Consider the following 20,087-nt stretch of genomic DNA (forward strand, 5'->3'; position numbering starts at 1 on the left):
ACTGCGTATTGGAAAAAAAAATGAATGAAAAAAAAAAATTATTAGACCAGACCATTTGACCAAATGGAATAAAATTCAATAAAGTCGACCACTGGAACCCTTGTATATGCCAGTTGTGTTGACCTAGAGTTAGGATTATCGAACACTGGTTCCCTTGTATATGCCAGTGATTTGATATTAGTCAGACTATCTCTGTCATTTAAGATAGGTTTATTTTGGCAGTGGCCTTCAAACATATATGAGAAACATCGTTCACCTAGTTAACATCAAAACCATTTATATTTTTTCTATATCCATCTCTTAATCTATCCATATGATTAGTCTGAGTCCGAGTATGATGTCCATCGTGAAACTATCTTAGTAGAGCTCTGTCACTTTTATGAATTTTAGTATGCTTGAGTGAAAAATCGTATACATCAATTGGAATTTCGCGTCAGGGTACTTCCTCCTGTAATTAATAAGTATGCCAACCAAGGAGGTTCTTTAGTGCTTTCCAAGATTTTGCGTAGATAGTTAGGGTCTGGAGTAATGATTTTGTGGGTATATCTTTGGTAAGCCCTCCCGAGACTATAACTCGGCTGCTAGGGCCACCTAGGGGTTTAAAGGCTTATTTCATACGCTAAATGCAATCGACGATGCCTGCGAAAGTGAGTTAGGATTTTATTTTGTAGTTTTGATTTGCTCGGGACTAGCAAATAATAAGTTTGGGGGTATTTGATAGACGCATTTATGTGTCTAATACATCTCATTTGTATATACTGTTAGTGCCCGTTTTTGTACTTATTATGGTGTTTTATTTATTTATATGTGTTTTTGGAAAAATAAGGTTTTGCGGCGAAATTGGTTAAAAATGCGGCGTTTGGAGCTCCGTTGATGGTATACCGGAAGCGCCCCAGAAGTGTGCCGGAAGTACCCAGATGGAACCCCGAAAAAGTGCGGAAAATATCCCAGAAGAATTGTTAAAGGCACCCCTTGGTTGGATAAGGGCACCCTATGGATATTTACACCCCAAAAAGGATGTTTCCACCCCAGTTGCTAAGGAGACACCCAACAGTGGTTAGGGGGACACCCTTCTTCACGATTTGAAAATTCAAAATGGCGGGAAATTCTTTCACGTCTGCATGAATTTTGGATTCGAACTCTCGGGCAGTTTTAAAGAGATTCAACAATGTAAATCATTTGGGCTGGACATGGTAGAGCAAAACAGCGTTAGTTTAATCAATTGGATCAACTGAATTTGGCTAGATCGAGTGAAACGGGGCTCAACAGGGAACTGCAGTAAAGAAGAAATATTTCATCGAATATTTGATTCGATGCGTATTCTTCTTTACTCAACAAAATTCGTCCCTATCAAATCAGGATAAAAAAGGAAAGACAGCTTAGAAGACGCAAAGAAGAGAAAGAAAATATTCTCGTATCTGCCAGTTTTGAAGAGAAATTATATGAAGTCAACTCGAAATATTTTAATGCCTGTCGAGTATAAAAAGGCTTGTTGGGTCGATTAGGAAGGGTATCGAGAGTTTGGGGTCGATTGGGAGACCACAGGGAGGTTGCAGAGGCGAAGAGAAGAACTGCAGGAAAGTTTCCTGCTACTGTTGAAGGAGAAGGAGAAGACGAAGAACAGACGTCCCAGGACCATCGTTCTTCAACAGTGTCAACAGCAGCAGCTAAGTATCGTTGTTTTACAGCAGTACACTTCTATCGTTGATTTCTGGACGCCTTTTGTGGGTCGTAGATTCACTGTTTTATACTTTTTCACTCTTTTAATCAAATTTTGAGCATCAATTATGTATTTTGAGAACATGATTAATATGACGAGTTAAACCCCAAGCACTGGGACGACGGAGGAGGCCGTGTTTCATCCATGTGGTAATTTAAATTAATTCTTTATTTACTTTTTGCACCAATTTTAATTGAATTAAGATTTTAATTAATTATTTGTGATTTTATTTGATGGAGCATGCTTAGTCTTAGGGATTCTTGATGCGCCATGCTCATAAAATATAAATAATATTTTATAGAATCTACTTTGGCAAAGAATAGAGTTAATATTTGTTTTGTTTTGAACTATAATCGGCTAGAATTAAATTCTGAACCACTTGAAAATGAAAAATGGCCGAATCTTTAGTCCCAGTTTCTCGCACCAGTGTTAATATTTTTGTATATATAATTTTATTAAATATAAAATTCCATTTCCTTCACAAGTCTGAAACGAATCCTATTTACTACAACACCTCACCCTTATGACACTTTCCTGTAACGGGCGTAGTGGACGCCGCACGCTATAAACCTCCAGACCAATACCCTGATGAGCATCCCCCAGTTTGTGACATGTTTTGATGTCTCAAGTGTTTTCGTGGAAAACGTGTAACATATTGCTACGTGTGGCGTGGCCAAATGATTTGGCGTTTGTAGCCAAGTTGGTGTCATGACCAAAGAATAGGCATCCTATCCAGGTTGGTGCCGTGACCAAGAGTTAGCATCGTAGACAAGACATTGCCACGAGTAGTTTGGTAGCAGGTTTGTATGGATGAGATCTGCATGTCAGGAGGAAGAGCAGCCGTAGATTGTTGCAAGCCTTCGTTTGGCAATCAGCGGCATGGTTGCAGCGCTTGCATGCTCTTGGCACGACCAAATTAGGTTTTGGCGTCATGGCCAAGAGATTGCCATAAATCGTTTGGTGGAAAGTTTGTATGGCTGAGATTCGTATCTCAGGAGGAAGGGTGGTCGTTGATTGTTGCAACGCTTCGTTTGCAGCTAGTGGCATGGTTCAGGCGCGGCCGATCTAGGATTTTGGCGTAGTTTAGGCGCGGCCAAATTAGGGCTTGGCATTGGGACAAAAGTTGTCATGCCTTCGGTGGCAAGCTTGTACGGCTGAGATTTTCATCTCAGGAGGAAGGGTGGTCGTTGATTGTTGCAACCTTTTTTTGGCATTCAGCGACATATGGTAGAGCCGGCATGGCTTTGGCATCTTTTAGGCGCGGCCAAAATTAGGGGTTTGGCAAAACCGTGATGTTTGGCCTTGGGAAGGAAGTTGCCATACGTTAGGTGGCGAACTTGGACGGCTGAGATCTCCATCTCAGATGGAGGGGTAGTTGTTGATTGTTGCAACCCTTCGTTTGGCAGCCAGCGGCATGTGGTAAGGACGGCATGGCTTTGGCATATTTTAGGCGCGGCCAAAATTAGGTTTTTGGCAAAACCGTTATGTTTGGCCTTGGGACGGAAGTTGCCATGCGTTAGGTGGCAAACTTGGACTGCTGAGATCTGCATCTCAGATGGAAAGGTAGTCTTTGATTGTTGCAACCCTTCGTTTGGCATCCAGCGGTATGTGGTAGGGCCGGCATGGCTTTGGCATATTTTAGGCGCGGTCAAAATTAGGGTTTTGGCAAAACCGCGATGTTTTTCCTTGGGTCGGAAGTTGCCATGCGTTAGGTGGAGAACTTGGACGGCTGAGATCCGCATCTCAGATAGAAGGGTAGTCTTTGATTGTTGCAACCCTTTGTTTGGCAGCCAACGGCATGTGGTTGGGCCGACATGGCTTTGGCATATTTTAGTCGCGGCCAAAATTAGGGTTTTGGCAAAACAGTGATGTTTGGCCTTGGACAGCAAGTTGCCATGTGTTAGGTGGCGAACTTTGACGGCTGAGATATGCATCTCAAATATAAGGGAGGTCGTTGATTGTTGCAACCCTTTGTTTGGCAGCCAGCGGCATGTGGTAGGGTCGGCATGGCTTTGGCATATTTTAGGCGCGGCCAAAATTAGGGTTTTGGCAAAAACCTTGATGTTTGGCCTTGGGCCGGAAGTTTCCATGCGTTAGGTGGCGAACTTGGACGGCTGAGATCTGCATCTCATGTGGAAAGGTAGCCGTTGATTGTTGCAACCCTTCGTTTGGCAGCCAGCGGCATGTGGTAGGGTCGGCATGGCTTTGGCGCGAAGATGTGGCTGGCATGGTATGCCATTGGCACTGTGGTGTGGTTGGCATGCCTTTGCTGCGAAGATGTGGCTGGAATGGCATTCCATTGGCACGGTGGTTCGGCTGACATGGTCGATATGCCTTTGGCGCGGAGATGTGGCTGGCATGGCATGCCATTGGCACAGTGGTGCGGTTGGCATAGTCGGCATTCTTTTGGCGCGGAGATGTGGCTGGCATGGAATGCCATTGGCACGGTGGTGCGGCTGGCATGGTTGACATGCCTTTGGCACGGAGATGTGGGTGGCACGGCATGCCATTGGCACGTTTGGCTAGCATGCGTGGCTGGCATGTGTAGAGATGATGCCAGTCAGTACCGAGGGCTCTGCCGTGGATCATGGCATATACATAAAAAAGGTACTCTGATAATTTTGCGCAGTCATATTGAATGGTTCAATAAATGTGCTAGTGGCGACATTATTACTCAAGTGTGACGTCACTGTTTGACTAAGGTTTTACGATTTTAACCCTAATAAAAAAACCACCATCAACATTAAGTCCCCTGCTTAGCTCGGAACAAGGGATATATTGCGACGTAAGCATAAGATGGTGAAAGACAAGGACAAAATCGAAACAGAAAGTCATGAAGAGATGGTCCGGAAGATCCGGATAACCTTTTTCGAGAGATAAGGAGAATTCGTGATTCTTGTGTTGGTGGCTTTGCGTAGATTCTGCCCGTGGTGCTGCTAGTTAGGCCGCAGAGTGGTAGAGGTGGAAACTGTCTTCGGTCCAGGTAGAAACTGGCTTCAGTCCGCGGAATGGTGGAAACTGGCTTCAGTCTCGTGGAAGGATGACAACTGTCTTTAGTTCCCTGGAAGGATGACGATTGTCTTCAGATCCGTGGAAGGATGGGAACTGATCTAGGAACTTAGGATACCAAACGGTGGTGATGGCGCCTGGCAACTTTGTCTAAATTAGGTTTTGGCGTGCCGAAACCCTAATTAACGCTCCTTACTAAAATCATTGTAGAATTCTCGTACGAACTCAGATTTTGACGGTATGCCCCTCCATTCTGAACAGAAAGTAATTTCATATCTCCCTACTCGGGAATATTTAGGTTTTGAGCTGGTTTAGGAGGTGAAAACAGTACGACAACAAAACTCAGGAAGAATTTAAGAGGGATATTGCGGGCTCGAGGTGGCATAGTCGCACCCAATCATATATTCCTGTTCATGGAGCAAGAAGGAATCTTTATTCTGTTCAAACTCTATAAACTCCGTCCGCATGAAAAGAGGTATCGACCCTCTTCTGTTTTATGTTGCTCGTATGGATCCGTGCTTTCGCCTGATGTGTATCTCCAGTGGATTCCAAAATTTTCCGAACTCCATTGCATTATTGGGATGGATGGATGAAATATATGCTTGGCAACAATCATGTTAGGGCTAATCTTAGGGATTGTGGTTGCGTTGTCAGTCCATCCTGGACTTTAGGTTGTTCAGTGTCTGGACTTTCTGATCGCGATGATGATATGATGTGGATGATTGTATGGTAGAAATATTCCGAAGCCATAGTATGAAATAGATGAGTTGGGAGACATTATGTTTCCGATGTGCTTCTATCAAGTCTTCAAGGACTTTTTTCCAAGAGACATCCTTCGAACCAGCTTCTAAATCTTGGACAATCGCATGGAATGTGATGCGGCGAGCAGTCCCCAGTTATATTTCTGTTAGATCTGATGGCATGGACGAATATGTGAATGTATCTTTTTAGCGTGCTTTTGGAGTCTTCGATGCACATGTACGGCTTCATGTTGAGAAATTCATGCGGCTCATAAAACTTTGGCAGTGATGATGTTGAAATCATAAATAACCAGGTTGAGGGGAGTGAAAGCGTCCCATGCTGTTATTCCCCATGTGTAGCCTAATTTCATTGCATCGCCTTGAATCCATGTCCACGGGATTTGATAAAAGCTAATTGTACTCTTCTGGATGTGACACTGGGATGCTCAGGATATCACATGGACGAAATATTCTGGATAGAGAAGAGGTAGGAATGAGAGAGTTATATTGTTTATCGTGGCTCCCTCTGTTTCTTCAAGAAAATATTTCAACCGTGTCTCTGGAGTTATCTCACGAGTCTTTGATGGTCGTCGTATGGACTGCGATGACCAGTCCCCAGTCGCATTTTTCTTTAGTTTCTGAAGTTGTTTTCCTATGAGCAGGCTTGGGATCCACCGCGGACACGTAAAGTGTTGAAGGCGTCTTCTAGAAAGAGATGTAATGATATTCTTGCGCTACACCTTTGAAGAGTAGATGATCTTGTTTTGGCTATGGCCTTTGGTTGACTGGTCTTCTGAGCTTTGACAGTGAAGGGATCCCATGTAGATCCTTAGTCCCCAAGTATGGTTTAGATTTTTCTATCTTTTAGGATCAGTGGGTTGACCATGATAAAGAAGTCACCATCGTGCGTTCATACTGGTGATTTTGTTACTTCTTCCACATGAAACTAAAATATGGAGTATGGGTTACCTTTTTAGTGATTGCTAATGCGGTGAAGCTCTAGATAGTATCAACAAATGAACGGCAACAGTTCTTGGTAGCAGATGTAATCATAAGAGACTACATTGTCGTTGGAACAAATTAGGCTATCTGGAATTGTATGGGCATCCTTGGAAGTAAAGGATTGGATGGATGTGTAAGCGAGCAAACTGTCCATGACCACAAGTTTTGACGAAATGGATCAAAAGTTGTCCATGACTACGAAGATTGGCTGGTTGCAATCATGATCCTTGACATCGGGAGTGTGGTAGCACGACCCTTTGCAGGAAGGAGTGGCGGCCATGGTACTCTTCGTTTGGCAGCCAGCGGCATGTGGTAGGGCCGGCATGGCTATTGCATATTCTAGGCGCGACCAAAATTAGGGTTTTGGCAAAACCGTGATGTTTGGCCTTGGGCCGGAAGTTTCCATTCTTTAGGTGGCGAACTTGGACGGCTGAGATCTGCATATCAGATGGAAGGGTAGCTGTTGATTGTTGCAACTCTTCGTTTGGCAGCCAGCGGCATGTGGTAGCGACGGCATGACTTTGGCATATTTTAGACGTGGCCAAAATTAGGGTTTTGGAAAAACCATGATATTTGGCCTTGGGCCGGAAGTTTCCATGCGTTAGTTGGCGAACTTGGACGGCTGAGATCTGAATCTCAGATTAAAGGGTAGCCTTTGATTGTTGCAACCCTTCGTTTGGAAGCCAGAGGCATGTGGTAGGCCGTCATGGCTTTGGCATATTTTAGGCTTGGCCAAAATTAGGGTTTTGGCAAAACCGTGATGTTTGGCCTTGGGACGGAAGTTGCTACGCATTAGATGGCGAACTTGGACGGCTGAGATATGCATCTCAGATGGAAGGGTAGCCGTTGATGGTTTCGACCCTTCGTTTGGAAGCCAGCGACATGTGGTAGGGCCGGCATGGCTTTGGCATATTTTAGGCGCAACCAAAATTAGAGTTTTGTAAAAACCGTGATGTTTGGACTTGGGCCGGAAGTTTCCATGCATTTGGTGGCGAACTTAGACGGCTGAGATCTGCATCTCAGATGGAAAGGTAGTCGTTGAGTGTTGCAACCCTTCGTTTGGCATCCATCGGCATGTGGTAGGGCCGACATGCTTTTGACATATTTTAGGCGCGGCCAAAATTAGGGTTTTGGCAAAAACCGTGATGTTTGTCCTTGGGCCGGAAGTTTTCATGCATTAAGTGGCGAACTTGGACGGCTGAGATCTGCATCTCAGATGGAAGGGCAGCCGTTCATTGTTGCAACCCTTCGTTTGGAAGCCAGCGGGATGTGGTAGGGCCGGTATGGCTTTGCCATATTTTAGGCGCGGCCAAAATTAGGGTTTTGGTAAAAATCGTGATATTTGTCCTTGGTCCGGAAGTTGCCATACGTTACGTGGCGAACTTGGACGGCTGAGATCTGCATCTCAACTGGAAGGGTAGCCATTGATTGTTACAACCCTTCGTTTGTCAGCCAGCGGCATGTGGTAGTGCCGGCATGCCTAATTAGGGTTTTGGAAAAAACGTGATGTTTGGCCTTGGGCCGGAAGTTTCCATGCGTTAGGTGGAGAACTTGGATGGACGAGATCGACTTCTCAGATGGAAGGGTAGCCGTTGATTGTTTCAACCTTTCGTTTGGAAGCCAGCGGCATGTGGTAGGGCCGGCATGGTTTTGGCGCGGAGATGTGGCTGGCATGGCATGCCATTGTCACGGTGGTGTGGCTGGCATGGTTGGCATGCCTTTGGTGCGGAGATGTGACTGGCATGGCATGCCATTGGCATGGTGGTGCGGCTGGCATGGTCGGCATGCCTTTGGCGCGGATATGTGGATGGCATAGCATTCCATTGGCACGTTTGGCTAGAATGCGTGGCTAGCATGTGTAGAGATGATGCCAGTCAGTACCGAGGGATCTGCCGTGGAGCATGGCATATACATAAAAAAGGTACCTCGGTAATTTTACTCAGTTATGTTGAATGGTTCAATAAATGTGCTAGTGGCGACATTGTTACTCAAGTGTGACGTCACTGTTTGACTAAGGTTTTACGATTTTAACCCTAAACTAAAAACCACCATCAACAACTGTATCAACAAAACTAGTTGATCCCTTCTATCTTCTTCATAGTATCTTGGTTTATTTTTCAACACTTTATGCAACAAGGAGAGAAAACTGTCAAGCTTCTTCAAGCTGGCATCCTCCATATACAAGAGAACAACAATGTCAAGGTTTTCGTATCCAAAAGAGTTACCCATTTAGAAGTCAAGATCTTCGATCTCAAATCCAAAAACTAGCTACTTAAACCAGAAAAACATTAGAGTCAGTGTTGTGGATTGTGGCATACAAAACATCTTAACGGATCAAACAGTACTCCCTAATATTTTATTAATAAGTGTAATTCCATAAGATTACTAAGAAAGTGACATAATTTTTACAGATCAACATTCTTACAACCAAGTTCAAGGGATTGCTAATAGCATCAATAATTATTTGAATTTTCTACTACTCTCGGACCATATATCATCCGGACAGTTCCCATGGTTTTTAATATTCCCCACCAATCCAGCAAACTCTTGCACTATTGCTGTTTCTTGAGGAACTTCCGAAACAACCTCAATCTTCTTTGGTTCCACAGTCCATCCCAAATGAAGTTCTATAAAATGTGCACCGGATGTGAACTCAAATGAAGTAGAACTTTCTTTGCAAGGGATGATATGATCCTTGAGACAAATAGTGCCATTTGTGCCATGTATAGATAAGTCCAGACAAACGTTAGAGAGGAATGAGCAGTAAAACGTTGCCACTTTTTCCTCTTGATTATCTCCAGCCAACCAAGTTAAGGAACCTCCACAAGCCAAAAGGATACCAGCTTCATTACAAATTGGCCCTGGTAGAGTAGTTACAATGTTTGGTAGTTGGTTGTTGGTTGCCCATAAGATGGCGCCGATGCAGTACCATCCCACATCTCCGAGTACTCCGAGAGCATCTAGTTCTTCCTTTACTAGTTGTTCTCTACGAAATCAGGAGTTTCATTGTAGAATGTGCATGTTGAGTGTATCTAAACCAAACAAAGATAAAAAAGAAAAAAAGAGGATTTTATCATTAAGGCAGGAGATAGTAGGTGTGCAGTGAAAAATGCAAATAAATCATCTAATGTAAGAATTTATAGTGATTTGCTGTAATTATCAACAGTTAAACATCTATTTGAGGTACTAGGACACTATGTCGTCAAAGGAGAGCAAGGCGCCTAAGTGAGCCTACCTCCAATTTGGTCTTTTTAGTCGCATTGGGTACCATAGGCGCCCCTAGGCGCCTAAAGCGTGATAACCTAGTGAGCTGAAAAGGTTAAAACTTAAAAAAATGTCTTACCGATTTGAGTTTACCGAAGAGTTTGGTGTCCGCAAGAAGCTCTTTGATCTTAGGACTCCTTGGGTGATGGAGCCACATCGTACCATCCATGAACTGTACACCATTCAATCTGCAAGCCTCAATATTTGATCAAGCTCCGAGGTATTTAAAGTCGTCGGTTTCTCTAAAAGCAAATGTTTCTTCTTCGTTGCAGCCAAGATAGCCCATTGTAAGTGCAAGCTTGTGGGAAGTGGCATATACACAGCATCGACATTTGGGTCATCAAGAACTTCATTGTGACTCCCATAAATCTTAACGGAATCAGGTAATTTGTTGTTTAAGGCGATTTTTTTTGCTTTCTCAAACGGCTGCCGATGGCGTAGATAGTTGAGTTATGGGATAAACCAATAGCTCTTGAAACTTTCCTAGCTATTTGAGCACATCCTATTATACCAAATCGGATACGATTCTCATCCTTCTGCTGTGATTTTCGAAAATTGATTCTGAGCAAGCTAGGAGTATACTCTCAAGATCTATTTCTAAAAGTAATTATTGGATACATGTGCAGTTGCAGTATGATGGTCCATCTCATGATAATGTTTCTTGTCCACTCTTTCGTGTTGACACAATTGGATGTCATTCTTCCATGTAATGCACTGCTGAAGGGCATGCTTGGTTTGGTTTTTCCACTAGACAAAGTCATGCCAATTGTTAGCGAAACCAGTACTATACAAAATAAGCACTATGTGCTAGTTTAATGGTGACAATCTCCGGTTGAAGTGGATTTCGTCACCGGAAACTCACATTAGTTGGCCGATTTTGGGAGACTTTACCGGGTGATTAGGTTTTTAATATCGGTCGTTTCTTTTTTCTCCTTCAAATGCCTCGTCAAAAAAAAGAAAAAATGCCGCTAAAGAGCCGCGAACACATCTAATTCTTTAGCAAAAGGCAAAAGAATATGTGGGAATTATATAATTGTCTCTCCTTTTCATGGGTTTCACAAATACCCTTATAAGACAATAAAAATACCCCTCTTCATCTATAGGCCTATAAGGAGTCCATTAATAATTTTTTTATTTCCATATTTATCAACCTCACAAAAAATCATTTTCATTATTTTCTTTCCTGATCTGATTCTTTTCTTTCCATCTACCTCCTCCGCCATCACCAAAGCTGCAACCTCTGCTCTTCTCCATCGCTGCTACTAGAGTACCACCATCATCTCTTACGCCACCACCGCAACCAACACCATTAGCGCCACCCTCTCTATCGTCACAAACATCACCATATTTTCACCATCTCTATCGTCAATTAATTAGATCGATTTTCATCAAGACAGTTTCTTCCGCGTGAGTAAATTGAATCCACCGTCTGCACCACCACCTCCTAAATTAATTATAGATCGATTTTCCACTTTTTTAGCCGCAGAAATTCAATATGGTGCGAATCGACGAGAACCTAATTTTCAAATACTAATCTTGGTCATTAAAAACATCAGATTCATTCCGATTTCAGTTGATTTCAGTTTGAAGAACCAGAAATCGATAATAACGATGTGTATCGATTGTGAAGAGACAATGAAAATCTTCATCAATAAGTGGATCTGAAGATTCAATCATCATAAACAAATTAAAAGATAAGTTTGATCTCTTACTGTCATTCTAAGTAGTAACCTAAATTTGATCTTGGTTTTGATTTTTTTGGTGTTGATTCAACATGATTTCTTTGTTTATTTCGATTTTAATTGAGCTCTTGATTATAAATAATTTCTGAAACAAGCAAATGAGTTTGTTTGTACTAGTGAGGTTGGTGGTGCTGATGGTGATAGAAGCATTGGGTATTGGTGGTGTTGTTGTTACAACGGTGGTGGAAGGTGTTGTTACAACGGTGGTGGTGGATGTTTGTTGCATTGCAGGTGATGGTGGTGGTTTTTATTGTTATAGTGAGGGTGGTGGCGTATTTTTTAAGTGATCAACTACTGTTGTTGACACCACTTATGGGATCAACTCCTGTTGTTGACACCATTTTTATGGGATCAACTACCATTGTTGATTCCATTTATGAATCAATTCATATTGTTGACATCATTAGTATAGCCATGCTTGTAGTTTAAATCATTTTTGTTAAAAAATTAGATACTTTATAGTACGAGTACCTAAAATGCTCTTCATATTGTGTATTGCCTCTCTTACATCAACATTATAAAAACTAGTATGCTTATGGATTTCTTTTTTTGTGGTTTTTGAAAGTGTTAGTTGATGGGTGTGGTAGTGGTGGTTGTGAAGGTGCTGGTGGTGGCTTTTGTTGGGATGGTGGAATCAACAATGGAGATTGACTTATTTTGCAACTATTTTGGCTTCAGGAGCAGATTTGGAAACTACTATATTGGGGATTATGTATGTATCGGGTACTGAAATCACCAATAATGCATGATATTAATAATTTATGGGATCAACTCCTACTGTTGATACCATTTTTATGGGATCAACTATTGTTATTGATTCAGTAAATGGGATCAACTCCTGTTGTTTACTCTATTTTTATGGAATCAACTATTGTTGTTGACAACATTTCGTTGGATTAGTATAATTATGCATGTAGTTTAAATGCTTTGATTTTTATAGATGTAAATTCTTCAAAATGTTGAATTTGTGGTGCAATGGTAGCATGACTAATTCCACGTCAGACGATGCGTGTTCGACTCATGCCAAATTCACTCATTCATATATGTCATTTTGTATCAAACTTTGGTTGTTGCAAGCCATAGATGGTGTTCCAGAGGTTATATTTTGAAATTGTCAGATAACGATTTGGAATTGAGATTTTTGATTCACTGCTCTAGAACGAAAGGGATTAATGATTAGGTTTCATACTTGTTGGATGTTTCTTTTTTTATGCTTTTTTGTGTTGGAGTTATGTTTTGTAGCGACATATATTCTGATTTGTTTTTATCAATGTTATTCTTGTGTTTCTTAAGAATATTTCAGTTTTAAGGTTCCAGTTTTATTGGTTTTTACAGGAACCATACTTACATAAATATTTTCATCTCATTTTTTGTGGATCAACTTCCATTGTCGATCCCACTTAAAGGGATCAACTTTTGTTGTTGACGTGTTCACTGGGATCAATTTTGATTGTTGACACAATAAAAGAACTATAATATATATTAGTAAAGTTATTTTTGAACTTTTAGTTTTTGGATCAACTTCGGTTGCTGACACCAAATTTTAACGACGATGGTGGCCGCGGTGGAAACAGCGGAGACGTCAGCGGTGACAACAATGATAATGGTGGTGGTGGTGGTGGTGGTGGTGGTGAAATATTAGTGGCGGTGGTGAACTATTAGTGGAGGCTGTAGTTAGTAAGTGGTGGTGGTGGATTGGTGGTGGTGGCGGTGCTGGTAGTGGTGGAATGGTGGTGGTGGTAGTGGTAGTGGCTGTGAAATAAAAAGAAAATATGTTAATGGATAAGGATAAGGTTTGTAAATAAAAATAATTATAAGTGAGGTTATTAAGATAATCTGTTTATTAATGTATAAGGTTTTTAAATGATAGAGGTATATTTATTGTTGTATAAGGGTATATTTGTTGGGCATCAAAATTAGGAGTATTTAATTAATGGGTATATTATTTATATGTCTCTACTTTTGACACCCAATAAATATATCTTTATACAACAATAAATATGTCCCTACTTTTTAATAACCTTATCCATTTAAAATTAGATTCCCTTAACACCCTCACCCATATAATATTTTTTTTTATTTCAAAATGCAACAAATTTATTCCTCTACCACTTCACCACCACCACTAGCACCACCACCACCAACATTCAACTACCATTCCACCACCTATTGTTGACCCGCCACCTACCAACCTCCACCACCACTAATATTCTACCACCACTCCTTCACCACCACCATTACACCACCAGTCCTCCACCACCACTAGTTCATCGTCGCCACCGCCACTAGTCCGCCGCCGCCGCCACCACCGCCACTGGTTCAGATATTTTTGTGTTAATAGCAGTAGTTGATCCAAATAAAAATAGAACCAACAATAGAAGTTGATCCAATTTAGGGGATCAACAATGGTAGTTGATCCAATTTAGGGGATCAACAATGGCAGTTGATCCAAAAAAAAGGGATCAACAGTAGAAGTTGATCCAATTTAGGGGATCAATAATGACAGTTGATCCCCTAAATTGGATCAACAATGAAAGTTGATCCATGTAAATGGAGTGAACTTGGCGTGAATCTAACACACATCATCTAACATAGAGTCAGTCATGCTACCATTGCACCACAAATTCAACATTGGAAGAAATTTACATGATTTAAACTACAAGCATGATTATACTTATCCAAGGAAATATTGTCAACAATAGGAGTTGAAAGGCTCAACAACAGTAGTTGATCCAATAAAAAATTGGGTTAACAACAAGAGTTGATCCCATAAAAAGTTGGATCAACAATAAAAATTGATCCCATAAAAACATATAAACAACACCAATTGATCATCACCCGTAGATTCATAAACAAAAACAACTTCATATCCTTCATTGCAGTAACCACCAACAGAACCATCAACCACCATTTATAATCCATAGCAGCAACTGCCACTGTCTTCTATGAAGCTTCAACACCGATTCGAACCATCTGAACCAATTGAGTAAATACCAAATCCTAAATCAAATCTCCATCTCGTCAGATCTGATTTTGAAAATTAATCTTTAAAATCCCAAACCAGTTGGCAGCGAAGAAGGTGTTGATAGTTGCAGAGCTAGTGACGATGAAGATGGTGGTGGTTGGAGTGGTTTGGTTTGATTTGTTTCAATCACAGAACTCTCTATCTCTCAAATCTTAAATATCTGTGACAAAATTAAAAATCATACATACCAAATCGGTATCTTCTTTCAATAATTCGAACATGCAAAGATCTCTCTGAATCTCCAACTCGAAATTATAAAATCAAAAACCAAAAACAAATCTGTTGATCCCTAAATCTGGAAAATCAAATTTTAACCTAAGAAGATGAAGAAAAATAATTAACAGGTTGAAAATCGAACATAAACATATTGATAGATCAACTGATTAGAGTAGAGGGCGTGTTGGTGCAGCGACGGAGGAGTTGGTGGTGATGGTAGTTGCAGACGTTGAAGGGAAGAAGAGAAAGAAGAAGAAATAAAACCTTGATCCGATCTAAAAGAGGGAGGGATAAATATGAAAAGGAGAAAAAACGTTAGTGGACTCCTGATGGGCTTATAGATAAATAAGGACATATTTATTGTTTGATAAGAATATTTGTAAAGTCCATCAAAAACAGGGACACATATTTCAATTACCACTTAATTAATATACCCATATGTATATATGGTTCGCATTGTAATCACCGCATGGTTGGCTTTGCATATTAAACCATTTTATTTCTCCTTTTTCATTGTATCTTTCTCTTATGTCCTTGCAGAATAGTGGTGCACTGATAACCTTGCAGTGGTTTGTGAAATGGCCTTGAAGGAGAGTGACCACAACACCTAACTAGAGATCTTATCCTAGTAGCCATGGGAGGCCATGGAAACAACCTAACAAAATGTTGTTTTGGGTATTCAGTGAATGGAAACAAGCTTCATGTAATTTATCTTTTGATTAGCAGTTACGACAATAATGATCTTTTATGAACATTGTGAACACTATGTAACAATGATATCATCGTGTCCACAAACAATGTTAACATTATCTAAAGAATACGATTACAAATAAAATGATTACGAAATGAAACACAAATGCCATAGGACACTCTGAGACTCAGGTCTCGTCATCGTTTCTATACTACAGTTATCATAAGGGCCTGACGGTGATGAATATAAGTAGATAAAAGTCATAAATTCGTAATATAAATGAGACAATTATTTACGTGGTTTAGCACTAAGGCCTACGTCCACGTGGGTATTGGTTTTCACTATGATTTGTAAGAGGTTACAAGGAGTAGTCGAACGACTCTGAGTAGGGAACGAAGGTAAGTGAAGAAGATAAAACTCATACTTACTGTTTACAATATCTCTTACCCTAACTATAGTTCTCTCTCCTAAAATTTGGTCGACCTCTTCTTTCTTACTAGAGTTAGGTATTTATAGGCTTATTGTATGGGTCCCTCTTCTATGAAACAGTTGTTTCTTATCGTCTTGATTTGTGTGCCGATCCCAATGGTATCTTCGTAATGCCCTGGTGCCTCCAACGGTAATATATTACAACGATGGAATGCCTCCTTCTCCTTCATAGGATGTTTTACATGTATCCTACGTATGTAGAATTTAATGCGGGTGGTTGGGTAGTCCGCACGCGTCAGACAGCTATTTACTGCAGCTGTCACCTCCTTGTCAGTGAGATTCATCCGCACCCTTGATCTTGGATCCATCTTGGGATAGAGTAAAGTAGGTTTTTGGGTCCTCTATGGTGCTTCGCGGTTCCTTTCTCATAAGGTACTCCTTGGTCTTCCGATCGTCGGATCTATCTGGTGATGGATACGTGGCATGTGATGATGAAGCATACCCCTTGGGTGTTGAATCTTGGCATCAAAGTTTGATATCCCCCTGCCTCGGGTCATCCACGTGTAATATATATGACACATGGATGGGTGGGGATTATGTGTATACAATTTTTCCCTTTTCTTCAAGCTTGACGTGGGTCAATGTTTGGAGAAAAAACGTCTTCTCAATCTCCACGTCTTGCAATAACTCCACCTAGATTTTAGGGCATGTTTCCCACTCCTAGTAATAACTTCTCCTTGGGTTAACTCCCCCTAGATTTTAGGGCACGTTTCCCACTCCTAGTAATAACTTCTCCTTGGTTCTCGGGATGGTTTTATTTTTTTTCAATATAGATATGAGAGAGGGCTGGTGAAATAAATTTTATTCTCTTCTTCATTCTCATTCTCTTCTGAACGATCTCCGTCTTTGTTTTCTGAGGAGAATCTTTAATTCCATTTCAAATTTGTCTTCTTTTTCTTTATTTTCACTGCTAGTGCACCTTGCCCATACTGGTTATCCCTTGAACTTCCGGTCTTCTTTGAGTAGTTCCGAGCGTTGATCCTTTCTTGTTGATCCTTGAATTTCACCATTATTATGGGTAAGCATTTAGCTTCTGATATTGTTAATATTTTCTTCAATTGTTAATGTCAATGGCTTCTGATGATGCTACTCTTGATTTTTGTTGTTGTAGTTGGGGTCTTTAGAATTTTTTATGGAGAACATGATATACGAATATAATTGCCCATGTTCTTCATCACAAAATCTGGAGTCGTCTGATTTGATCATTTCTAGGATTTTTCTTATGTATTAATGATGCTTTTAATGAACTGTGATGATCATTGATTCAGTTTTTGATTTCTGTGGTTATTCATTGCCCCTTGTAGGTACTTATGGCTGGTAATGATCATAGGCATGGTATTTACAGGTATTCGTCGCAGAGTCCTTATAGATCTTCGCCGACCAGGAGCGCTAATATATCTCCACCGAAGGGTGCGCCTCCTAGAACTTCTCAATCAGATCTTCGTGCACGTGCGGTTTCTTCATCTTCTGATCCAAAGGATGCTCCCGAAAGGAAGGGGGATCAGGTCAGAGGTTCTCGTTATCCGGTTGATCGTCCTGTTGGAAAGCCTTCCTCACAGCGCTCGGAGCCGTTGGATGTTCAGCCAATCCGTTCTCTTGCTCCTTCACCTACTCAGAAACCTATGGCATAGCTTAACGTTGCTCCTTTAAAAGACTCTTCGTATAAGAATCCTTTGCCAAAGTAAGTAGACTCGTTGAGAAATCCGTCGACGAATAGAAAAGTTTCGGATATGAGTCCTCCGAAGAAGTCATCATCGGGTAAATCGGTGTCTGCTGGGGTTGCTCCTTCTGGACGAATTGTTCCAGCTCCAAAGAAGAAGAAAAAAGTTTCCTTCAAGCATATTGATCTTGGAGAATTTAAGGTGAGGCATGGTCTTGAGAACTTCGAGGTTCGTTTTTACAATCAAGGAGATGATCTTACTTATGATATGATCAAGAATTATAAATATGATGCTTTTCATCTCTTGACGACCGTGGGAGCCTCCGAGGATGGTTTGATGTTGCCCTTCTATAAGTGGGGGGATTCATTATATTATCTTCGGACCCTTCGTAAGTGTTACCTTCGGAGCAAAGGTGAGACGCTGATGACATGCTATACTCCCGATATTGAGGAGAAAAGTTTGTACACCACTAAGAACTTCAATGCTTCCTTTGGAAATTATGTCAATAGTAGGAACCGAAAGCCGTGGAGTGTTGGTCTTTGTATGATGGCTGCTTCTCAGGGTGAGGTTCATCTTCTTAGTGAGGTGAGTGATTCAAAGCTTCGGTTCTTCCCTGGTACCGAAGGAACTGATAAGCCAGAGCTCTTTCCCCTCAAGGAGCATCTTCGTCCTGATCATAATTATGAGTGGCATGCCACTCCTCTTGAAATTATTGGTCCTTGGGCTCATGGTTGGATTCCTGGTCTACATGGGTGGAAGCCTATCGCTGGCAGTAAACCTCGTGATGGTGCCCCATCCCGCTATGGTGATTTTTGTCCTTGGGAGTTAAATTTTGCTGGTATGAATTTTGATTGTGCTGCTGATTTTCCCGGCGTTGAGAAAGAGGAGAGTTCTGATGCAGGTCTTCCTACGAAGGGTACTGCTACTGTCAAGGTATGATTCAATATAATAATACGATGTATATGTATCTTTTCCCCTTGAATCAGAGATTTACCGTGTACTTGTTGTAGGCTTCGAAAAAGAAAAAGATTAGGCATATTCAATCTTCTACCGCTGATGTTGAGGAAACGGAGATCCCTGAGGTTGCCAGTCCTGTAAATGACCAAGAGGGCTCCGATGACGAGGAAGTTACCGATGAAGAGGAGAGCACAGATAATTCTCCACATAATCATGGAGATAATGAAGATATGGGTGACGAAGATACTGGAGAAAAGTACGCACGTGGAGGTCAATGGGAATATCCCACGGTGATCCCCGATTATACCCCTTTCCACCCGCCAGAGGAACGAGGATGCCGATCTTCAATCGCCGATCCCTGAGCCGATAAAATCTTCGGAGCCGAACCAGGAATTTTCCTTTGGAAAAATCTACTCTGCTGGCAGGAAGGTTGATATTGGCGCTGCCATGGGTATATCTTCCGACTTTTCCATATTATCTCCTAATGATTACTGGGAATTGGAAGATGAGAATGAAGAAGGTAAAGAACGTGAATAGGATAGTTTTGATGTTGAAGATGCTGAGCTTCGTGTTGTTAAGGAAGCTGAAGATAAAAGACTGCCGCTGGTGGTGAGGCCGCTGCTGGCGTATCTTCTGAGGGCTTTGTAAATGTTGTGATGCGCGATGGAGATGATGTGACCTTTGACTGGTTAATGAAGAAAGATCTGATGAACGTTCCCCATCCTGCCCCTATGGTTCCTGGGGAGAGGGATTTCGATGCTTTCATGCGTCAGCGAATGCAAATTTCATCTCGTGATGAGGTTGCTGAAATCTGGGTACGGGACTTATGAGCCACTCCTTCTAGCCTTATGGTTGATCCACCTTCGTCTATCTCTGACATGATGGCCATAGCTGATGGGTATCAATACGGTTTCCCTCAGCAGTGCATTCTTGAGGTGAGATGTTTTATTTTCTTCTTGGAGAAGTAGTACAATTTCTTTTCATTAGTGATTCTTACTTTCCCCTGGCTGCTGTAGTTGGTGAGGAGTGAGCACTGCAATCACACTCTTTATCAGTTCTTTAGAGATAAGGCCTTTAAGCTGGAAGGGAAGCTACGTCAGAGGTATGATGAGCTAAATTCTTATCAGGAAGCTCTTGAGGATAGAGACAAGGAGATATTAGAACTGAAGGAGCAGCTGAAAAGGAAACAGCAGGTTGCTGCCGCTAAGAAAGAGCTTCGTCAGGAGGCGTCTTCTCATAAAGTTAAACTGGAGAAGGATCGGACTGAATCTTCGTCTGCTGGCACATCGTCTAAAGGTTTTTCTTTTTTTCCTTTTTTCCGTCTTCGTCTTTTTAGTGTTCGTTCTAAGTTAGCCGGCCCTGTCTTCAGTGGATGGTGCCGGAGAGTTAGTATGGGTTCGGAATGAGAGGCTTCGCCAAGATTCTCGTATTAAATAATTGGTAGCAAAAGTGATAGATGCGTCTAATAGGTGGAATTCTTGGGCCGAAGAATATAACCAAATGTCGGCTCAGTATCGAGAAAGACGGAAGCAGATGGTTGAGATGCAAAATACTAAGATCACTGCTTGTCA

At 41.5% G+C, this 20,087-nt stretch overlaps 1 pseudogene; it reads right to left on the reverse strand.

Annotated features, from left to right (window-relative positions):
* Positions 1-8,821: 8,821 nt before the first annotated feature.
* LOC113305260 lies at positions 8,822-10,989 on the reverse strand (annotated as a pseudogene).
* Positions 10,990-20,087: the final 9,098 nt, after the last annotated feature.

This window comes from Papaver somniferum, chromosome 8 (genome assembly GCF_003573695.1).
Source record: "Papaver somniferum cultivar HN1 chromosome 8, ASM357369v1, whole genome shotgun sequence".
Classification (NCBI taxonomy): domain Eukaryota; kingdom Viridiplantae; phylum Streptophyta; class Magnoliopsida; order Ranunculales; family Papaveraceae; genus Papaver; species Papaver somniferum.